We start from the raw sequence: 24,567 nt of genomic DNA, 5'->3' as shown, positions 1-24,567 counted from the left end.
TCGTGGAGATAACATCTTGGACCTACTGATAACAAACAGACCCGATTTTTTCGACTCTCTAAGTGCAGAACAGGGAATCAGTGATCATAAGGCCGTTGCAGCATCCCTGAATATGGAAGTTAATAGGAATATAAAAGGAGGAAGGTTTATCTGTTTAGCAAGAGTAATAGAAGGCAGATTTCAGACTACCTAACAGATCAAAAAGAAAATTTCTTTTCCGACACTGACAATGTTGAGTGTTTATGGAAAAAATTCAAGGTAATCGTAAAATGCGTTTTAGACAGGTACGTGACGAGTAAAACTGTCAGGGACGGGAAAAACCCACCGTGGTTCAACAACAAAGTTAGGAAACTACTGCGAAAGCAAAGAGAGCTTCACTCTAAGTTTAAACGCAGCCAAAACCTCTCAGACAAACAGAAGCTAAACGATGTCAAAGTTAGCGTAAGGAGGGCTATGCGTGAAGCGTTCAGTGAATTCGAAAGTAAAATTCTATGTACCGACTTGACAGAAAATCCTAGGAAGTTCTGGTCTTACGTTAAATCAGTAAGTGGCTCGGAATAGCATATCCAGACACTCCGGGACGATGATGTCATTGAAACAGAGGATGACACGCGTAAAGCTGAAATACTAAACACCTTTTTCCAAAGCTGTTTCACAGAGGAAGACCGCACTGCAGTTCCTTCTCTAAATCCTCGCACAAACGAAAAAATGGCTGGCATCGAAATAAGTGTTCAAGTAATAGAAAAGCAACTGGAATCACCCAACAGAGGAAAGTCCACTGGACTTGACGGGATACCAATTCGATTCTACACAGAGTACGCGAAAGAACTTGCCCGATTTCTAACAGCCGTGTACCGTAAGTCTCTAGAGGAACGGAAGGTTCCAAATGATTGGAAAAGAGCACAGGTAGTCTCAGTCTTCATGAAGGGTCGTCGAGCAGATACGCAAAACTATAGACCTATATTTCTGACGTCGATCTGTTGTAAAATTTTAGAACATGTTTTTTGCTCTAGTAGCATGTCGTTTTTGGAAACACAGTATCTACTCCGTAGGAATCAACATGGATTCCGGAAACAGCGATGGTGTGAGACCCAACTCGCTTTATTTGTTCATGAGACCCAGAAAATATTAGATACAGGCTCCCAGGTAGATGCTATTTTCCTTGACTTCCGGAAGGCGTTCGATACAGTTCCGCACTGATAAACAAAGTAAGAGCCTATGGAATATCAGACCAGCTGTGTGGCTGGATTGAAGAGTTTTTAGCAAACAGAACACAGCATGCTTTTATCAATGGAGAGACGTCTACAGACGTTAAAGTAACCTCTGGCGTGCCACAGGGGTGTGTTGTGGGACCATTGCTTTTCACAATATATATAAATGACCTAGTAGATAGTGTCGGAAGTTCCATGCGGCTTTTCGCGGATGATGCTGTAGTATACAGAGAAGTTGCAGCGTTAGAAAATTGTAGCGAAATGCAGGAAGATCTGCAGCGGATAGGCACTTGGTGCAGGGAGTGGCAACTGACCCTTAACATAGACAAATGTAATGTATTGCGAATACATAGAAAGAAAGATCCTTTATTGTATGATTATATGATAGCGGAACAAACACTGATAGCAGTTACTTCTGTAAAATATGTGGGAGTATGCGTGCGGAACGATTTGAAGTGGAATGATCATATAAAATTAATTGTTGGTACGGTGGGTACCAGGCTGAGATTCATTGGGAGAGTCCTTAGAAAATGAAGTCCATCAACAAAGGAGGTGGCTTACAAAACACTCGTTCGACCTATAATTGAGTATTGCTCATCAGTGTGGGATCCGTACCAGATCGGGTTGACGGAGGGAATAGAGAAGATCCAAAGAAGAGCGGCGCGTTTCGTCACAGGGTTATTTGGTAACCGTGATAGCGTTACGGAGATGTTTAACAAAATCAAGTGGCAGACTCTGCAAGAGAGGCGCTCTGCATCGCGGTGTAGCTTGCTCGCCAGGTTTCGAGAGGGTGCGTTTCTGGATGAGGTATCGAGTATATTGCTTCCTCCTACTTATACCTCCCGAGGAGATCACGAATGTAAAATTAGAGAGATTCGAGCGCGCACGGAGGCTTTCAGACAGTCGTTCTTCCCGCGAACCATACGCAACTGGAACAGAAAAGGGAGGTAATGACAGTGGCACGTAAAGTGCCCTCCGCCACACACCGTTGGGTGGCTTGCGGAGTATAAATGTAGATGTAGATGTAGATGTAGGTTTCCAGTCGTCAGACAAGCTTTAGATTACACTGTTATGTGACATCTTGATTGTGAGTTGGCGAAGCAAACGAATATGAAAGCGAAAAAAATCGGGGTTGTCGTGGCTGACTGACTTGTTGGTTACCTCAACGTCTAGATTAGGTTGGAAAGTGACAGTACCTTAGAACATTCCATCTCCACACAAGTGTTACTACACTATACTGTCAAAGACTCGTTAGTTTACTGGACCTCTTCACCTGAATGTGTGACATTTGCTTGTGTCATGCCAACTTGTTGCTATTTGACCACGTTTGGCACATGTTATGCTGTTGTAGTCTTCTTCGAAGCTTCTTTCCAGCTGCGCAGAATAAAGAATATGCATATTGTTACATGGCAGTTTATGCCCAAACTGTCATGCAACCAATCTGATAATGTAATATGCACATCCCAATAGAATACTCGATTCCTTAACGCTTCATGAAAGCTACATACAATATTCAGTGCTGCCAGTGATTGTACATCTAATTATTTCTTCATCTTCTTTTCTTTTTTCATGGTGATGGGGACCTGTTATTTTCTGCAGCCTTTGGAGCTTTCTTTAGCTGGCTTGGGACGGGGATGTTGACTTAAGGTGGCCTGGACGTGAAAATGACTGAAAAATCGAAAAAAAATTTTCCGCCATCTGAGGTCAAATTTCTCCCGTTTCCCAAAATATATGGTTTATTAACTTTTAAATAGTTATTATAGTCTTAAATTCTCGTTGAACAAATGTCTGCACACTGGCTTCAGTCAAGGAATATCACCATAAACATTCCATGCCTGCCACAGTCATGGAAACAATAAAGCCAATACACAGGAACCTTGCAGATAAAATATTACTTAGCAAATGTCTACATGGCTGTACACAAAACCCTAATGAGAGTTTCAACAGCTGCGTGTGGCAACGAGTACCAAAAACAGTGTTTGTTGGATGGACAGTACTCAAAATGGGTGTGATGGATGCTGTCACCTGTTTCAATGATGGTGTAATCGATACGACAAAAGAATTGGATATATTAGGCATCCAGCCAGGAAAAAATATGATAGCTGCTCTGACTGCCATAGATCGTCAGCGACTAGTTGAAGCTGAAAGGGCTGTGGAAGTCACCACTAAAGAGTCCAGAGTAAGGGAAACGGCTCCTGAAGAAGTCTACAGAGGGTAAAGAAGCAGTTGGCCAGCAAGATTACGCTGCTGGAATGTTCTGAAAGAGGCATACGGTGAGTCATAAACGCTGTGAACATTCATTTCTCATTTTCTCGAAACTACATTTTCAGTACTTCAGGTACATATAACTTCACAGTGGTTTTATCCATGTTCACCAAATTTTTCTTAAGTGAAGAATGGGATAGTATCTTTGCATTATGCCCAATACAGCGTAGAAATGATTTGTGCTTGTCATTTTGTATATAATTTTAACGGTATTTTTTAGACAAAACAGTAATGTGGTATAATAAGGGTTTTTTTATTTCTTCAGATATACTCCAAACTACAAAACGAGAGGCATAATGTGTTCCTATGAATGTCAACAGCAGTCTGCCATAGTTTGAATACTATTAGACTGATTATGGACCAGAAAATGGTAACAGAATGGGAACGCGTATTATGAAAACATCTATTAGGCAAAATACAGTAATTCTTAAACTATAACAGAGATTTCAATAAATTTCCTTTTAAAGCTTGAGTTAATGTCATTCATTGTTGGTAAAATACCACAACTTCCTCCGTATTGTAGATCAAGAGTAATGTGCACTGAGATCGAGGTATAAAACTGCAGCCCATTTCACATGCAGGTCCCCTTAAAACGACCACAGTGTCATAAACTCGTTTAGCGCTGAATGCAGCCCCCGGGCAGGTATAATACAGGGAAGTCACTGTATCTCGTCTCCGCACAGCAGGTGCGTAGAAGGGTGGCCTGCGTTCCATTAAAAGTGCGCAGTGCGAGATGCTAGGAAAAAACCTTTTCGCGAGTCAGATGGAGCGTTTAGAACTTGAGACCATGGAATCGGCCGTTGTCTGCGCCACGTCATGAAGGAATTTTCGGTGAATTCCAAGTAAAAGGGACTGTGATTGGCTCACAATAATTATTTTGGGTAGAAAGTGCGATATCCAATGCTCATCTGCCGCAAGCCATTTGGTTGGCTGGCGTTGGAAGCCTATCATATAGTGCGAGAGATTTTCTGCCTTCCTCCACAAAATACCATTATTAGTGGTTAACCATGACAAAATCTGTGAGAATAGGAATTTGTTGAATTTCTTTTTGAAATTGTTATTAGTTGGAACATACAAGGTCTGCTGTAACTAGTCGTCGAGATTCGAATGCTGGCAGATCGTGCCCATTTTCGGAGAGTTGACGCAGCGCACACTCGCTACAGGGAGACTGGAGAGAAAACACATGCCCTTGTTGTTACCATTATGTAGTTCAGCAAATTTATTGGTATTCGTTCTTAATTTTCGTGGATTCTTTTTTCAAATCACTAACCTTTTAAGCAGTCATTGGCCATATTCATGATATTGTTTCACACTATGCTTTCATGTATCCCACCACCTATGTCAAGGATATCATTCATAATTACAACACTTTTCCCACTTGTTAATTATTTATCAGATTGAATCAGTGGGAAAATTACTTGTTTAATTTCGTACGGCAATAAATCAAATTGTTAGAGTGACTGCTAGTTTCCTTTCGTAGTACGATGAGGTGCTTCATTAAGACAAATGTGTTACATGTGGAGCCCTTACTTTCATGCTTAATTAGTCATTTTCATTAAATAAGACATTTTTCGTTGGCGACGTTATTTCTCTTAAATTTATATGATGTTATAGGAGCTTCTCTTCTCTGAAGTCACCAGGGTTCAGACTGATACGGGTATGCCAAACAGTTCAACTGTCACCTAGCAATATCGTATTTTTTGTTTTTAGGCCTCCCTTTCACAACAGTAATTTTACAAGTAATGTGGGATATATCGTCTTTTGTGTCCGTAATAGAAGTCTTATTTAGACCAGATGATGTTTCTTCTCATGCACACACACACACACACACACACACACACACACACCTACGTCTATACGAGTCGAAGAACATAAACATATACACACACACGAGGAACAGCCACAAAAATAGAACAAGAGACGATCGAACTCCGCAGATTCAACACAAGTGACGTGGCGTGTACGTGGATCTACACAACAGGAAAACGTAAATGCTTTCCGTGTCAGTAAACTGCACTGTACTAAAATTGATCACTTGTGCGTGTAGGTGCAGAAAACTGATAGAAAAATATCTGTTATAATAGTAATTTACGACAGTAGTAGTTTAAAACATGAGTACTGTTTACGATCTAGGCAAAGAGAATTGTAAGAGAAACTACATTATTACAGCGATGACATAGGGTACTTAATGCGTCTGATCTAAATAATATTTTTATTAGACTAACAAAACAAGTTATACATAATGAATTGAAAGAATGAAGTTCCGTTAAAAACATCACGATCAAGGTCATAATTCAGCAGGTATTTTTTAACCGTCTCTTGACTACTCTGATGCGACCGACCACTATGTGCTTTCCTGTGCCAACCTCTCTATTTCAGAACAGTAACTAACTGCACACAACGCCCTCAGTTATTTGCTGGATATACACTGTTGAAAAAAAATCGCAACACCATGGAAGAGTTGTGTGCCATTAACTAAAGTTTGTAGGGGTGCCTCTACATCTGAAAGATGCTTTCAATTCAGATGTCGCACCAGTCGCATAAGAGAGGCGCTGGTAGCGTAGATATGAAGATGCATATCAGGTTTGCTTTAAATACACGCTGTAACGGTTTGAACGTTAGTTACCTTTGAGACTGGGACGTGGTTATTTGACATTAGAAAAGAATACTTTTAAGGCTACATAGACATCAGTTTGTACGAGGTTTTGTAAAAGGACTACGAGAAGCTGGATGTTCCTTTTGCGATACTGCAGAATGACTTGGCAGGAATGTAGCCACTGTACATGACTGCTGGCAGCGCTGATCGCCAGAATGTACAGTCACAAGAAGACCGAGCTCCGGATTGCAACGTGGCACTACACACAGGGAAGGCCGTCGTGTTCGGCGTATGGCTCTGGCGCATCGTACTGCAACTGCAACTGCAATTTGAGCCACAACGAACTGTTACAAATACGAGGGTTGGAACTTAAATAGTGGTAACTACTTATTCACAACCGATACAAGAAATTACATGTTTTCGCCGGTTACTGTCACTAGCGTTGTGTAGAACCCATTGCCAGCGATGTGGAAGGCGTAGTACACCGTTAGCAGAGCCTGTTCTGTTGATGGTGCGAATGGAGCGGTCTACTGCCTGTCGAATCTCTGGAACAGATCTGAAGCGAATGCCACGAAGTGGTTCCTTCATCTTCGGAATCAAATCAAAGTCACAAGTCCGGGGAGTATGGTGGACAGTACAGTACTTCCCAGCCCCATCGACCGAACAGAGCAGCCACAGCTTGCGCTGTTTGCGCCTACGCATTGTCGTGCAAAATGATGCGTGGGTTGCGCAGAAAGTGTCGCCGCTTCTTTCGCAAAGCTGGTCGCAGGTGATGCTCCAAAAACGAACAATAATGCTGTGCACTGATGGTCTGTCGTGAGGGAACATAATGCGTTAGGACAACACCATGACAGCCGTACACGAGATTGACATGTAACTCTTTTGTATCGGAAAATAGTAACTGTTCTCGAAAGAACAGATACCATTGAAGACCGTGCAGCTTCTTTAGAATAGATGATAATTAACTGAAACCCTCAGTTGCCGACAGGTGTTGTTGATATACCTCGATGGGGACAGCTGAAAATGTGTGCTCCGACCGGGCCTCGAACCTGGGATCTCCTGCTTACATGGCAGACGCAGAGCGTCCCCATCGAGTTATATCAACCTGTCGGCAGCTGAGGCTTCCCATTAATTATCGTTTGTATCGGTTGTGAATAAATAGTTGCCACTATTTAAGCTCCAACCCTCGTAGGTTACTACAAGGACATCTCCGAGCGAGATTCCATGTAGCATGCATCCCACTGACCCCAAACCACCTCCATTTGCTACGTCAGTGGTGTCAAGACAGGGATCGCGTTGGAGGACACTGATGAGGTCTATTGTGTTTTCTGATGAAATGTGGTTCTACCGCGGCGCCAGTGATAGCCGTGCGTTGGTTAGAAGGAGATCATTTGAGGGTCTGCAACTAATCTGTCTGCGTGCCAGCCTCACTAAATCTACACTTGAAATTATGGTCTGGGGTGCGATTTCGTGTGGCGGTAGATGTACTCTCGTGGTTATCCCACGCACCCTGATTGCAGTCAGGTGATTCGACCTGTTGTGCTGGCATTCATGAACCGCATTCCCCGGGGGTGTTTTCCAGCAGGATAACAATCGCCCTCATACCACTGTTGCAACGCAGCATGCTCTACAGAGTGTCGACATGTTGCCTTGGCTTGCTCCATCGCCAGACTTCTCTCCAATCGAGCACACGTGTGACATCACTGTTTGTATGTCTGTATGTTATCCATGTCATCATTTATCAAACCATAACGTGAGCGAACAGTATGGCTACCGAGAAGAGAGGCCGTGCACCAATAGCGAAACTGAACGGTAGCAACTGCATTGAGAGAGTATCGTTGACTGAAAGGTGTGAGGAAGCCCTAATCTCATTAAATGGTTTAAAGAAGATGAAAATGAAATTCGAAAACACGGGTGAGTTTAGTGTGGCATGTGGCAGAGGAAAGAGTCCTATCCCGGTGGAAGTTAGTATCGAGGTTGCTAGTGCCTTAACTGACATTGCACACACGTACCTAGGGTAGTGCAATTATAGAAACCATAATGAACACCCTTTTGTTGAAAAAAGAAATAGAAAAATCAGTCATCCTGACAGTGATGACAACTACTGACAACAAAACTTACACTCTTGATAGTTTGATTAACACGAATGTTATGTAAATACTAATGCTCATCGTAAAGAAAGGACTGAATGAAAGAATACCATATGATACGAAACAGAAACTTTAAGGAAAGAATTCAAAAAATTATTATTTACAGAAGTTAAAGCCCAGACCATAAACTGACCAAAGATAACATTTGTCCTAGAAGAGAGTTGTAGCCGCATCGAGCTGTAAAGTTCGCTGTGACTACAATGTAACTCGGCAATGGAGACGTTAACTTCACTTCTCTCTTGTACTCTTTCAATAGTAGTACGCATGTTAAGCGCTACTAGATTGTTTTAAAACCGATCTGAAGTTTAAAAGTTTTAAGGTTGGAAGTATTAGTCAGAAGTCGGACTGAAGTAAAATCATATCGGGATATCGGGATAGTTGATATACGTGACAGAAAAATAACTCGTGTGATTGTTGATTTGTGATGGGAGTTAGCCTTCGTGATACTTAATAGTCACGAACATCAAAGGACACAGAAAGAGACTGATCGCTGACACAAAGTCAATTAGTAGACTTGAGCAGACAGCCGGCCGCGGTGGGCGTGCGTTTCTAGGCGCGTCAATCCGGAGCCGCGGGACTGCTACGGTCGCAGGTTCGAATGCTGCCTCGGGCATGGATGTGTGTCATGTCCTTAGGTTAGTTAGGTTTAAGTAGTTCTAAGATCTAGGGGACTGATGACCTCAGATGCTCAGATGTTAAGTCCCTTAGTGCTCAGAGCCACTTGAACCACTTTTTTTTTTTTTTTTTTTTTTTTTTTTTTTTTTTTTTTTTTTTTTTTTTTTTGAGCAGGCAACAGATAAAGGCAATCACGAAGAACTTACAACTGCGCCGTGTTGTCAGAAGCTATCGTCAAAGTAAGAATTTCTGATGCTAACAGACGCAATTCTCTGAATGAAAAATCGATGTGTGTGCTCAGTGTAGGGACACATAATTACGAAGAACAATAAACTTTAATTCTTCGTGTCGCATAAATCATTTAATGGACATTTAAAGTGTATTTGTGAAATTCACTGATTCTTCGGATAACATAAAAGTGAGAAGTGATTTAGTGACAATTTAACTGTAAACAGCAATAAGTTTACACCGAAATACGACGCATTCTGAATTTTTCTCATGGGTATGTTATGTCTGGAATTACGTAGTGTAGCTGTTGAATATGCGACGTAGCGACGCCTTGACGACAGAATAATAATCAACAGCTGAATTTCCTCGCAAAAATCATGCTGTGATGTCGGCTTGGGTGATGGATTGATGATTGAAGGCTTTATATTTTCAACTTTTGAATATTCATTCTCAGACCGGGCATAAGAACTACAGTCAACAAGTTCGCATAAACTGAAAAGTCTGTCGCGAACACCCAAAGGACTTTTGGTCATCATTTCAGATCAAGGGTGTCATCGCGTTATCGAGTGGTGCAGTCGCTATAGTAATAAGTGGAGAAGATCGACAGACATCGAACACCATTGCTGTAATTACAAGCAAGGGCGGCGCATACACTCCGGCGTGCTGATCCATCGAGACGTTGATATCAGTTTTGAGAGACAGTATCTCGCGGGGAGTTTGTTTTTATAATAGTTACAGATTGGCGTTGTCATGGTCGACTGATGCTGTTCCACGTCATCTCGACTGGAACAATCATCACCATCGAGCCGAGACAAAACGAGACGTCACAGGTGTAACGAGAATTGTCCATACCATGGTCAACAGTAGGGTATGTTTTGCAGTCTATTTTTCACTGGTATCCGTGCAATATACAAGCAGCAAGTGAAAACTCATGATATGCAGCATTGTTCTGAATTCGCTCTTCAGTTCCTGGCACGGAGCGAAGTTGATGACATGTGGTCGGGCAATATTCTATGCAGTGACGAAGCACATTTTTCACTACAGGGTGCAGTGAATACACAGAATAACTGAAACTGGGCTACTGTCAGACCGTGTGTTGTGCACGAAGAGCCATTCCACTGACCGCGTGTGACTGTGTGTTGTTGATTCACAAGCACCTTTATTCTCGGTCAGTTTTTATTTGAAGAGAAAACACGCAGAGGGCGTCTAAGGTCTAACGTGACATCTGGACGTTACCGAGACCTCCTTGAACAGCATGTGATACCTCTTTTGGAAGAACGGAACTATGTGGAAACGATTGTTTTCATGTAAGACTGGTAAACACGTCACGTTGCCCACCCACTCAAAGATTTGCTTAATGCATCCTTCAAAAAACGTGTTACCTTCAAAGGTTCTTCAGCTGCATGACCTGCAATATCACCTTTTCTGAATTAATGTGACTTTCGGTTCTGTGGACATCTAAAAGTACGCGTTTCGAAGAGACGTATTCTCTACCTGATCTGAAGGCCAGCATGCAGGAACACTTTACTCAGGTCCTACAGGAAATGTTGCGAAGAGCTGTTGATCACGTCTTTTATCGATGCACTGCCTCGTCGACGTCCCCAGTGCTCATATTAAACAAATTGTATAAGCGGCGCTAATAATAAAATCAATATTATCTCCGCCCCATTTGTTTAATCTTTTGTAGCCACGTCTCGTTGATAATCCATTACATATAGAAAAATTTCTATACAACTTTCTTGCTCTCACAGCGCCAGATCTGTACCTGGTTGCCAAAAGTTTTCCTAGCGTAAATCGGTTCCGCATTAACGCATTAAATGTCTACCACGTTTCTCTACCATACGGTAATTACATACTACAATGGACCTCTGTGAGTACCTGCACTTTAATTATAAGCACCCGCTACACAGCGCTCATGTTCTGCACCCTTAGTGGACCACACCCTATCCTGAAGCCTGTTGAAGGCCGTTACTACAGGTACTCTTCATTTGTTACTTTAGCAAATTAACTTTGCAAGTATTTTATAAGATGGCACTTCAGCACACCCAGAAGGAAAACTTAGATCATCACCCTTCTTTTCGTGGTACATCACTTTTCTATATTGTGAACATATTACAAGAGAGACATTCTGTGGACAGTATGAAACACTGGCCTATATTCTTTGGCAACAGCTTCCCCGCCCACCGCAGCTAAAGTCATCCGCAGGCACCCGAACTTTCTATTAGATTCGATACGCCAATCGAGAAACTTTATTTTCACAGTTTGGTCGCTTTGTCGCGTTCTGGTTTCATTCATCGTGTACCTGCGCTATACATAGCCACTTGTCGACTCGCAGACTATCATTCATCAGCACATCCAGGATTTCCATGCAAGTGCATATTGCATGGATGTTTCCTTGTCTTTGCGTTTGGGGAGTAAATGCATATTTCGAAGATTTCATCGATATACGAGGTGCATTCAAGTTCTAAGGCCTCCGATTTTTTTTTCTCCGGACTGGAAAGAGATAGAAACATGCGCATTGTTTTAAAATGAGGCCGCGTTCATTGTCAATACGTCCCAGAGATGGCAGCACCGTACGGCAGATGGAATTTTACCGCCAGCGGCGAGAGTGAGATCTATTTTAAATACTTAAAATGGCGACGTTTTCCTTATTTGAACAGCGTGCAATCATACGTTTTCTGAATTTGTGTGGTGTGAAACCAATTGAAATTCATCGACAGTTGAAGGAGACATGTGGTGATGGAGTTATGGATGTGTCGAAAGTGCGTTCGTGGGTGCGACAGTTTAATGAAGGCAGAACATCGTGTGACAACAAATCGAAACAACCTCGGGCTCGCACAAGCCGGTCTGACGACATGATCGAGAAAGTGGAGAGAATTGTTTTGGGGGATCGCCGAATGACTGTTGAACGGATCGCCTCCAGAGTTGGCATTTCTGTGGGTTCTGTGCACACAATGCTGCATGACGACCTGAAAATGCGAAAAGTGTCATCCAGGTGGGTGCCACGAATGCTGACGGACGACCACATGGCTGCCCGTGTGGCATGTTGCCAAGCTATGTTGACGCGCAACGACAGCAGGAATGGGACTTTCTTTTCGTCGGTTGTGACAATGGATGAGACGTGGATGCCATTTTTCAATCCAGAAACAAAGCGCCAGTCAGCTCAATGGAAGCACACAGATTCACGGCCACCACAAAAATTTCGGGTAACCACCAGTGCTGAAAAAATGATGTTGTCCATGTTCGGGGACAGAGAGGGCGTAATCCTTACCCATTGCGTTCCAAAGGGCATTACGGTAACAGGTGCATCCTACGAAAATGTTTTGAAGAACAAATTCCTTCCTGCACTGCAACAAAAACGTCCGGGAAGGGCTGCGCGTGTGCTGTTTCACCAAGACAACGCACCCGCACATCGAGCTAACGTTACGCAACAGTTTCTTCGTGATAACAACTTTGAAGTGATTCCTCATGCTCCCTACTCACCTGACCTGGCTCCTAGTGACTTTTGGCTTTTTCCAACAATGAAAGACACTCTCCGTAGCCGCACATTCACCAGCCGTGCTGCTATTGCCTCAGCGATTTTCCAGTGGTCAAAACAGACTCCTAAAGAAGCCTTCGCCGCTGCCATGTAATCATGGCGTCAGCGTTGTGAAAAATGTGTACGTCTGCAGGGCGATTACGTCGAGAAGTAACGCCAGTTTCATCGATTTCGGGTGAGTAGTTAATTAGAAAGAAAATCGGAGGCCTTAGAACTTGAATGCACCTCGTAACTGCATAAATTTAGATATTTATAAAGATTATTGGCTCTACGTACTATGGGACTTAACATCTGAGGTCATCAGTCCCATAGAACTTAGAACTACTTAAACCTAACTAACCTAAAAACATCACACATATCCATGCCCGAGGCAGGATTCGAACCTGCGACCGTAGCAGCGCCTAGAACCGCTCGGCCACCTGTATAAAGATTATTGTATAATTTTTCTAGTATCAGTGCATACATTGCAATAAATTACCTGATAGTACCTTTCACTTTTTTTCATATGAATTACGCCAAGAGTGCAGAAGATGAGTAATTAGGTTAATATTGTTACAGTGCCTAAACTTCGTAGTGAGTGCAAGTTCCCCATTTCGGTAGCTTACGCGTTGCATCGTGTAGCTGATACATTACGCCTAAAATATGACAATGTGGGTAGCCTTCACATACAAGGTAAATAGATACATAAAATACAAAGGTCTGAAAGCTCTGACAGGAGTAACTCATACTGTATGATGACTATATTGAAGGTATTCTCGAATCAACCTGTCCGTGCTGCTGCTTTCTGAAATATACCTGATATTCGAGACTTAGTTTGTCACCACAACCTATTTTAACCAACGAAGTACTTGGATAACCGGTATCATCTTTTACTGTGACACCTTTGATGGAATTAAGTCGGTAACTTCTGTTTGCTTCAACCTGTTTAAAGGCCTTAAGGTACTACCTCATATTTTTATTTCTTTTTTTTTTTTTTGTTCGGCTTTGGAACGTACACACTTTCGAGGGCACTAAAGCAGCTAGCGAAAATGGCATTCAAGAAAACAGATTCGAAGAAAGACCTTACATCAAATCAAATTTTTATAATTTGCAGCTGTAAAAACGAAGGTGGACGTCATAGATAACTGGTGGAATCTCTGACACTTATTGAAGACACTGAAAAACGTCTGCTGTCATCCTATGAAGAAGAGCGCATTGCAGCAACAGATAAGACGGATAAAGTTTCCGTATCAAATACGGATTTTCAGTTTATAAAGCTGACAAATGAAACTGTGGAGAGAATGTAAGACTTCAGTTTGATCTGACTTTGCCCAAAATTTCTTGACATAAGCATGCGTCTCCCATTTATTGTGAAACAGAAAGATCACTTTCTATGTTGTTGTTCTGGTTTTCAGTCCAGAGACTGGATTAATGCGGCTCTCCGTGCTACTCTATCCTGTGCAAGCCTATTCATCTTCCAGTATCTACTGCAACCTACATCCTTCTGAATCTGTTTAGTGTATTCATCTCTTGGTTCCCCTATAAGATTTTTTTACCCTCCACGCTTCCCTTCAATAATAAACCGGAGATCCCATGATACCTCAGAACGTGTCCTACCAACCGATCCCTTCTTCTAGTCAAATTGTGCTGAAATTCCTCTTCTTCCCAATTCTATTCAGTAACTCCTCATTAGCTACGTGATCTCCCCATCGAATCTTCAGCATTCTTCTGTAGCACCACGTTTCAAAAGTTCTATTCTCTTCCTGTCTAAACTATTTATCGTCCATGTTTTGCTTCCATACGTGGCTCCACTCCATACAAACACTTTCAGAAAGAACGTCTGACAAATCTATACTCGATGTTAACAAATTTCTCTTCTTCAGAAAAGCAGGGTGGGGGGAATGATTTTCTATGTACAAAAAGTTTTGTCCGACAAATGCGTGAGCCTAAGTGAAAGAAATTTGTAGAAATTGGTTGTTGTGTACTGTTTTAAGAGAAAATGTAAATAAATATAGAACTGAGTTTTACCGTAGAGCACTAAAGTGAGAAAATGTTATATTGCTCCTAAACGATCGTAAAGTGTAAGACTCCACATTTTATTCAAAGGAAACATAGTGTATAGGTTATGCATTAGTTAACTGCCATTATTAGATCTCGACTGATATGTTGCGTACGAAATTAGTACAAAACGTCCTGTTTTATATCCTGTTGTAATCGTAAATTTTACGAGGATTTGGTTATCTGGGGTTAATACCGCATTTTTTTCGGCTACATTGTGCATGTTTAATGATGCGATACTGCACGAACGCATGAATGATTTACGAGCTGACAGTGCACGAAAATCCGGGTTGCAGTCATCAGCCGCCCGTGTCCGTGGGAGCGACGGCACATCGTTGCAGACGGGAAAGGCGGAAGAGCAGTTTCGTAGCACTCTGGAGCGTTGACCCACGTACTGGGCGCGCATTGTCCGGTTGGTCGCTTCATACAGTCTCAAGCACAAAAACCACTTTTATCTCGTTTTTCGTTGTGGGCAGCACACCGGAGCAGTGATGTTTCAGATCCGTGTCTTGTGCATTTGAAATGGACGCATCCGACCAGCAACTTTCAACAGAATGGCGAGACTGCGGCGGGGTGTTGCATTCACATGGCTTGGAACTACAAGAGCGTTGAAATTGCGCAAAATCGTGCCCTTATCCCGTCGTGTCTCGCATTTTGTACTTAGCGTGGACAACGTTGTGCCTTCGCTATCTATTCCGATTGCATAAGAGCACTTGATGATAGGTATCCGTCTCTGGATAAATCATTCGAGTGACTTACAGATTCTCTCAATTGCAAGACTAATTCTTAAGAGTTTGTAAACTTATTTTTACGTATCTGTGACTACAAAGTTCGGAATAGATGTTAGAATATCTGATTCGATATTTGTTCTTAACCTTTACAGTTAACTTCATATATCAGCTCTGTTCATGAATTATATTGGTTCTTTCATACCGTTTGGGGTTAGTTAAATCATTATCTAAAGCCTTTTCTTTGTTCACAAATGCCGCCACATGTACCTGGTCACAGTTTCGTACAAAAAGCGCTCCCTTCCTTCATATTACGATTCGATCAGGGGCTACGGCACACATGCTTGCTTTTATTTTCTGTAAGAAATTTTTAGCAATCCAGGTAAGGCAACGGCGTTGCAGTTCTTCAAATTATGTGTTGGCGGGTACGGAGTCATCGTGAGTTAACTGCTTTCGCCACACAAGCTCCCCATTTTTAGGTGATGTAGGCAACAGATGGCAGCAACATTTGTCCTTCCTAAATCTGGCCTATAAGTCACGATATTTATACACTTAGAGGCTCTGTCGTATTACTAAGTTTGCATTCAGTGTTCAGTCTCAACACTCAGTTGTTATACTTCTCACTAAAACTACTCCTCCCCCCCCCCCCCTTCCTGTCGCGGTGACACATTAGCCCTTAGTTCCTTAGTTGGTAACGTCCGTCTCGTAGGTGGGTATAAAATTTCATAACGTTTAGTTGGCACACGTACATTGTTAGTCTGATGTGAAAATTCAGCTTCGCTTCATTCTCATAGGCGATTGTTGCTGTAAATGTAAGCTATTTTTCGCCACCTGATTGTCGGGTATTACATTAAATGAGTTCGCTTTTTGTGTTATACTCCTTACTTTTAAAGATATATCGTAATTTAGAGACGGCTACTACAGTCCGATACACGAATGATGGCGTTTCGCGCAGTCGAGGCACGGACGGCGATTGCACTGTTAGCAGTTCCAAGCGACAGTTGCAGTACGTGCATGCGTGTGCTTTACGCTTGAAGAAAGCGTATATCCTGCTAATAATGTCTCTCACTTGCTTATGCAGGATTTATCACTTAACACCGCCATCAGCCATGACAACTCGCAACAAATGGAATAGAAATTCACTAAACAACTCGCTACGATCTTGTTTAATGCTCGCATTAGCTACGGCGTTCACAGAATTGCGCGCAGAGCACTTCTGGACGCTCACTGGCTGCCGGAGAATGCGTGACGTAGATGCGCAGAATAAGCCTTAACGCGACCGCTATCGTTCGTGACTCCAACTTTAGTAGACGGATACCTCACATGTCACAAAGATGCAAAGAATGGGCAGCTAGCATCGAGATTCCCAACGCAAAACGCAAGGGGTGACCTTAGGAAAACTGTTTCAGATATTTTGGATAAAGAGAAAAGCGAACGATACAACAAAAAGCGAACTATACAGCAAGGTACAAAAGAGGAAGAACTGTCATTATTGTTCCCTACTGAAGGGAGTGACGCCAAACAAGTGCGTGATATTTGATAAACCTAGCTACTTATAGTGGTCAAGGAACGTATGGAAAATCTGTGTAGAAAGTTGGTTATTCTTTCTTTATCTGCATACGTATCAAGTTATCTGATTGTGAGTAAGCACATTCACGCAATTTCATTTGCAAGACTTAATTTTGTAACTTTTGCGTAAGAATAATCAACCACTATAAACTATTTCATGTGAAAATGTAATACTTAATTTTGTAATTTTTGCATATTGTGTTGCAAAACAGGGTGTTTCAAAAAGGACTTTACAACTCTGAAAATTCATATAAATTAATTCATAGTACCTACAGAGGTGACTGTAGTGTCAATTTGTAGGGAAATACATCAAGTTTTGTCTTGTGTAGTTCGCTAGTGCCGAATCGCACCGTAAGGAGCGCTAGCGGCAGTTGCGTTAAAGATGACTGCCTTCACTGGACCCGAGTGTGCTAGCAGTGTGTTTTGTCTTGAATAAACGAAGTCGGCGGCATCAGCTCAGCGTAATTTTCGTACCAAGTACGCTAAAGATCCTCCTAGTAAGCCTGCAATTTATGAGTGGCATAAATGTTTTATTGAAACAGGGTACACAGTAAGACATGGGAAATTGTTAGGACGTCCAAGCACATCTGACGACGTCGTTGAGCGAGTGAAACAACGTTTTGTCAACAGCCCTACGAAATCGACCAGGCGTGCATCTCCAACATACGACTGTTTGGCGCATGTTGAGAAACCGTTTCCATTTGAAACCGTGCAGATTTACGATCGCACAAGCAATAAAAGACACTGATAAAATTGCTCGCAAAAACTTGTGTACGGATATGTTAAATCGATGACATGAGGATGAACATACCTTGTACAAAATCATCATTTATGACTAGTTGACTTTTCACATAAGTGGCAAGGTTAACACACATAACTGTAGGATTTGGGGCAGTGCAAAACAACATCAAACATTGCACCATGTTCGTGATAGCTCTATAGCGAAAGTTTTTTGTGCATTGAGCAAGAACAAAGTATACGGCCCCTTTTTTTCCAAGAGAGAACCATCAACGGGATAGTGTACCGGATGTATTACAACAATTCTTAATACAACAGATCGATGAGGATGACCAAGAACGAAATGTTTACTTCATGCAAGATGGTGCACCACCCCACAACCTGGCTGACGTCCGGGATTTTCTCAGTGACCGCTTTCCAGGTCAATGGATTGGCCGCGATGCGCCAGAAGCATGGCCCCACGTTCCCCAGGCCTGACACCACTCGATTTTTTTAATGTATATTTCATCAAGGATATCGTGTTTGTACCTCCTGTGTCAGCTTCTCTACCTGAACTTAGAGCAAGAATTTACGACGCCACTGAGCAAGTTACACCTGCAATGCTACAGCGAGGTCTGGGAAGAAATTGACTTCCGATGCGGTGTGTGCAGAATAACCACGGAAGCCACGTATGACATCTTTAGTTTTAGGTAAAAGAATTTGACGTGCTATCCTACAAAACGACACTAAACTGAATTTTTAAAGTTGTTAAGTCCATTTTTGGAACAACCTGTATATGTTTTAAGCAAAATAAATATATTAGTATTAATATTTCATCAAGATTTTAATTTGTTATTTATTTTATAAAATCACTAAAGTGGACATAAAGTGGTCATCTTAATCTCACAAAAGAATGTAAACGTTAGTGCCAGTTCTTGACGTGTTACCTACTAAGGGTTAATTACGCTTTTCCATCTCAGAACTCAACGTTCGAAGTCAGTTTGCATTTTTCATGAGTAGAGTTGTGTCTGGAAGTTTACTTTATGGCAGAGAACGAATTCATAAGCTTGTACGAACACTCAGGTTCCCCTTAACCAAGAGTGGCTAGCTTACAATGCCTATTATTCCTAACTTTCACGTTGGATTCCGCACGTGTCCCCACACTCGTGTGTCAGTATGAGAGGAAAACAACGAGCACCGCCTGTCAGTCGAAGTGTGAGCGTTGTCGTGCGTGTTCTCGTGTCATAACTGTCTGTCTGTAGTGTTTTATGAGACGGAAACGTGTGACGAGCCCAGAATTTGCCTAAAAACCACGCCTAGGTTGGCCAGTGTACCGGACTAGCACTCATTAATCTGTCGTGTGCGTGCGTTCCGGGAGTGTGTCATCTCCCCGTCTCGAGAGCTAGGACGCTGTGGGTTAACCTTTACAAGGAGGTTGCTAGTTATCTTACCTGTTCCCACAATGGCAGTGGTGGAGTAAAGTTCAGGAAAATGCCTATGACACGGTAGCCCCTTGTTGATAAACTATCTATGTTCTGAGGGAACTTTCGTTCCGTCGTTGCAACTACAAGATAATGCGTATTTTTTCGTCAGACGCGTTTCGCTTTATTGAGGTAAAGGATCATCAGCGGTTTGTAATTAAAGATATTTATAATTTGATTTGTTTTTAAGATCGAAAAACAGTTCGTCAGCAATATGTTACTTTCGACCTTAAAAACAAATCAAATTAAAAATACCTTTAATTAAGACCACTTGTAACAGTAACATCGACCACCTTAAAAGGCAATCGATGCTAACGTTATCGAAAGTTTTGAGAAAGTTTTGACCGTAAGATAACCTAATGTGAACAAAACAAACTGAAATTCGTTTTCGGGACACTCCAATAGAGTATAAGCAACAGTAAACAGGTGCTTCAGGAACAGATGTTCTCTCAGCACTAAAGACACTTGTAGTCGTAACATTACATACTAATATCGGTCGCCTAGGGCTGAACCAACCTTCCTTGACACAGACACTAAGCTTTTTCTTCATATCTGCCGGTACTACAACACAGTAACCTAACGTTTCAGATATACGAGGTTGGAACATAAATAGTGGCAACTATTTATTCACAACCGATACAAAACAGTTACGTGTTTGCATCTGTTACTGTCCTTCAAAGTAGTCACCAGCGTTGTGTAGAACCCGTTGGAAGCGATGTGGAAGGCGTAGTATACTGTTAGCAGAGCCTGTTCTGTTGATGGTGCGAATGTAGCGGCCCACTGTCTGCCGAATCTCTTGAACAGTGCTGAAGCGAATGCCACGAAGTGGTTCCTTCATCTTCGGAATCAAATCAAAGTCACAAGGACTTAAGTCCGAGGAGTATGGTGGATGGTACAGTTCTTCCCAGTCCCATCGACCGAACAGAGCAGCCACAAGTTGCACTGTATGCGCCCACGCATTGTCGTGCAAAATGATGGGTGGGTTGCGCAGAAAGTATCGCCGCTTCTTTCGCAAAACTGGTAGCAGGTGATGCTCCAAAAACGAACCGTAATACAGTGCATTGACGGTCAACTCATGCGGAACGCATCGTGATGCAATTTTTCGCAAGTCCAGGCGTTCCTTCAGGATGCGAAGCACAGTCGTATGCGCTAATCCGGTTCCGTGGGCGAGCTTGCGAATCGTATGGCGTCGATCACTTTCCACTAACGCGGCAACAGCATGCACTTCTTCTTCAGAGACGCTAGGACGACCTGCACGATGCATGTCTGTTACAGTTTGCCGACCTTCGTTGAAGGCTTTTACCCAACGTGCCAGTGTTCTGTACGGCAATACCGATTCCGCCGCAAGTATGTACTAATAACTTAAAAATCAGACAGACTAATGGCCAGTGAGATAGCAAACAAAAACATGTGCCCCTCAACCACACGTATCTTAAATGAACTATATGCAGCAGTTTATAGATTAATGACCAACACACATGAAATTACTATCAATGCTAAACAGGGAAGAGAATGAAATTATCCGCATTTAAATCAGGGGGTCTGTTAATTATCATAATCTATAACATCATTGTTCAGTACAGGGTCTCTATGCCAGTACATTAACCAACTTGCATTAGAACAGCTAACACAGTAAATATTTCTTTCTCAAACTCGAATTGAAGAAATTAAACAGACTGCAAATCTAATTACACTGGCTCTGAAGGAGTCTTAGCTTTGCTTCATTAACTAACTAGCTTAGTGCATGAGGCCCTTAAAACTTCATGATTTGAAGAACCATGCTCATTAACAAAACTACACGAGTATTTATGAGAATTGGTAAGTATTCTCATCAATGAATATTAATTATGTAAAGCAAACCATAACTCTTTAAATAACAAATGTGCTATGATAAGCAGTACTTTAACCTACTGAAAATACAGTTGGCTGTGCAAATGACAGCACAGTATTTAATTCAAGTTCAAACCCTTTCTCATGACATGAACACTGATAAGACTTTGTAATTGTGATCAGAGAGCAAAAATGCAACAATTAATAATCTTTTTGCAGGCCGGTGTGGCCGAGCGGTTCTCGGCGCTTCAGTCTGGAACCGCGCTACAGCTACGGTCGCAGGTTCGAATCCTGCCTCCGGAATGGGTGTGTGTGATGTCCTTAGGTTAGTTATGTTTAGGTAGCTCTAGAGGACTGATGACCTCAGACGTTATGTCGCGTAGTGCTCAGAACCGTTTGAACCAATAATCTTTTTCACTTCAGATCAACTTTGCTATTTTCAGGCACCTATTCGAGTAAAGCAAATTATTTAAAAAATGGCTGCAGATTGATTTAAAATTACACTGGAAATGGAGTATTTCTTAAACTATGAAACTGAACTTTAAGCACTATAACTCCACACATTAGGAAGCAATCAAACTATTTTTTATAGCTGCTGAATAAGTCTTTCCATAATAAATAAGGACACTCGGAATTAAATTCACTAGGATGGGATTCCTGTCCAGGTTTGTGGTTTGGGATAATCATGGGTGTAAGATAGAGTTTTTAGTAACACCGCGATAATTATTAAAATCAAACAAATTTTACAAATACATGGTCCATTTACGTAGTGCCAAATATAAACAATTTAGTGGAAGACTGGTGGTGGTGGTGGCGTAATCAGCTGTGGCTGTTAACATGGCAGTGATGCAGTCATGGCATTACTATTGGCCTCGCCCTGTTACAGATCTTCTTGGCATCGGAACTGGAGGGCCAAAAACCAAGTCATCGTAATAGTATCACCAAATATAGCATCCGAGGCCCATAAATACTGCTCTTAAGCTCGTCTGGCCTCAAAACTCCAGGAATATGAGCCACAATGATCCGCTACTGCCAACGAGATGTTAACCACAGCACTGCTCAGCCTAGACTCCTTACCCGTCACAAAGGACGAGTGGTCACTCGTTCGTCAACCACACCTTTCCCACTCCGCAAAGCTACTTCCGTAGCTGCGGGGCCTCCCCATACCTTTCACATTCAACCCTACGTTCCCCAACTATGGACCAAGTCATTTACAGTACATTATATAACAATTAGTCCAGCAGTTATTTAAATTCAGATGCACATTTTAACCAACATCGTTCAAAAGTTCACATGACTGATAGGTTCAAATGTCTCTAAGCATTATGGTACTTAACAGCTGAGGACATCAGTCCCCTAAACTTAGAACTACTTAAACCTAGCGACATCACACACATCCAAGCCCGAGGCAGGATTCGAACCTGCGACCGTAGCAGCAGCGCGGTTCCGGACTGAAGCGCCTAGAACCGCTCGGCCACCGCGGCCGGTTCACGTAACTGAAATATGTACACACAGTCACGGAGTTTCGGTGACAGATGCAGCATTCTACATAAAAAAGCACTCCGTCTGCAGGCCACAAGTGGCCCATCGGGACGATCCGACCGCCGTGTCATCCTCAGATGAGGATAGTAGGAGCGTGTGGTCAGCACACCGCTCTCCCGCTCGTTATGATAGTTTTGTGTGACCGGAGCCGCTACTATTCGGTAAAGTAGCTCCTCAATTGGCATCACGAGGCTGAGTGCACCCCGAAAAATGGCAACAGCGCATGGCGGCCCGGATGGTCACCTATCCAAGTGCCGGCCACGCCCGACAGCGCTTAAGTTCGGTGATCTGGTGGGAACCGGTGTATCCACTGCGGCAAGGCCGTTGCCGTTTTACATAAGCAACACTACAAAATGATATAGAAATATCGATACAGATACAAAGTAGGTCGAAAATAGGTGTTACACACTGATGATGCTTTACCTCAATAAAGCGAAAATATACGCATTTTCTTGTAGTTGCAATGACTGAACGAATATACTCTCAGGAATTGTAAAGCAGCTACGGACAATATGGCCACACAAATAAAGAACTGTCTATGTTCGACTGCCCCAGTGCTACTTAAGGAAAGTACGCAGTGCAAGAAGTACGCTGTAACTGAGCTGAATTACACGGTCCTGCGTGCTGCTACCGTTTCCAGAAGTAGTTTTGTTCAGATGCTTGTCCCTCTCAGATAAAAGTAGTCTTACAAACCGCCATCTAGTAGTTGCGAAGCGCTCAGTAAAATGTGTCTGTTTCTTTTACAACTTTGTTTTCAATTGTGTGTTCTGGCGGTTGCGCTGCTAGCGAGATGTTGCACTTACAGAGCAGTTTCATGAGCTGTCACTAAAACAATGCCGCAATTAAGAGATGCTTCTGCGCAGGTTGTTGACTTTTTTCCTTTTTTAACAGAGTTTTCCGTCGGTATGAAAGCTACTGGAGGGGCGCTATCTGGCGCATCTACGCTCGTTAAGGTCGCAGCAGCGGCGGCAGCCTCTCTCCCGGGACTGGCTGCAGTCGGCCGGGCAGCTAGTCGGCCGCTGGTGGAGTTACGGCCGGCGCCCACGCGGCGTGGGAAGCGCTAATTGCCAGCGCGGGGGCGACGCATCGCCGCATCTCCCGTCTGCGATCTGCCGGCGTCCGCGGCTCCGTCAAAACAAAGCGCGGCTCGTAACTCTGATGCGCGATAAGGGCGGACGCCAAGTCGAAACCGAGGAGTCTGTGTGTCGGACAGACAAATTGCCGTTAATAACGACGGCCAGTAAGTGCGCGTAAGTAACAGAAAATCAGTGGACGCCGTGGACAGGAGCCGGTTTGTTGCCGAGTAAATGTCTGAGGTGCCCGTGAAAAGTGGTTGAGTAGTTTGGCGAAATGTAGCTATTGCGCCTTTTTCTTTCTGCTGCGTCCACCGAAAGAGAGTCGGCCGTACACAGCAATGGCGCCAGACGGCAAGGCCAGCTTCCAGGGAGGCGCAACATGGTTATTGTCAGAGGGTGCACACAACACGGTCTGTTTTACACATCCACCTGACGTAGTACAAATAGTGTATGGCAGTTGTTCCTAACAGGTGGTCCACGGACCCCCAGGGTTCCGCGAGCTATGCCATATTATAACAGATCTTTAGTTTTGGCCGCTTCCTGCATGAGCAGAGCTTTAGCGAACGCTAACTTCTGCGTCCATCGTCTCCCTAGAGCCAACTGACACTAGCACATTCTAGCGCAAAACTAGAATTAGATAGATGCAAATAGTTCTGCTGTGTGCCGTTACACTACTCGCGCTGCCGCTTTGCAGCTGACAACTGACAGTCACTTTACACAGAAACTCACATTTCAGACGGCAACCGGCCAACGTTAATTTATTTCCAGTGGTTTCACAGACCGTATTGTTTACATATTCGATATTCTGTATTAAAACAGTAGTGTTTGTAAAGCGTTGTTTTTTTGGGGAAGCTACAGTTCGCGTAGTTAAAAATTGACCGTTGGTTGAAAAGTGGTTCGTTAAAACGAGAAAGGCCTACAGATGAAGAGGAAGATAATGCATTTCTTATACTAAACACCCAGATTTCAAGACAAAGATTTTGA

General features: G+C 42.8%; 1 pseudogene; it reads right to left on the bottom strand.

The window, feature by feature from the left end:
- Nucleotides 1-22,718: 22,718 nt before the first annotated feature.
- Nucleotides 22,719-22,836, bottom strand: LOC126093869 (5S ribosomal RNA; annotated as a pseudogene).
- Nucleotides 22,837-24,567: the final 1,731 nt, after the last annotated feature.

The sequence above is a fragment of the Schistocerca cancellata genome, chromosome 7 (assembly GCF_023864275.1).
Source record: "Schistocerca cancellata isolate TAMUIC-IGC-003103 chromosome 7, iqSchCanc2.1, whole genome shotgun sequence".
NCBI classification, from domain to species: domain Eukaryota; kingdom Metazoa; phylum Arthropoda; class Insecta; order Orthoptera; family Acrididae; genus Schistocerca; species Schistocerca cancellata.
This window is presented reverse-complemented; position numbering and strand designations above follow the sequence as displayed.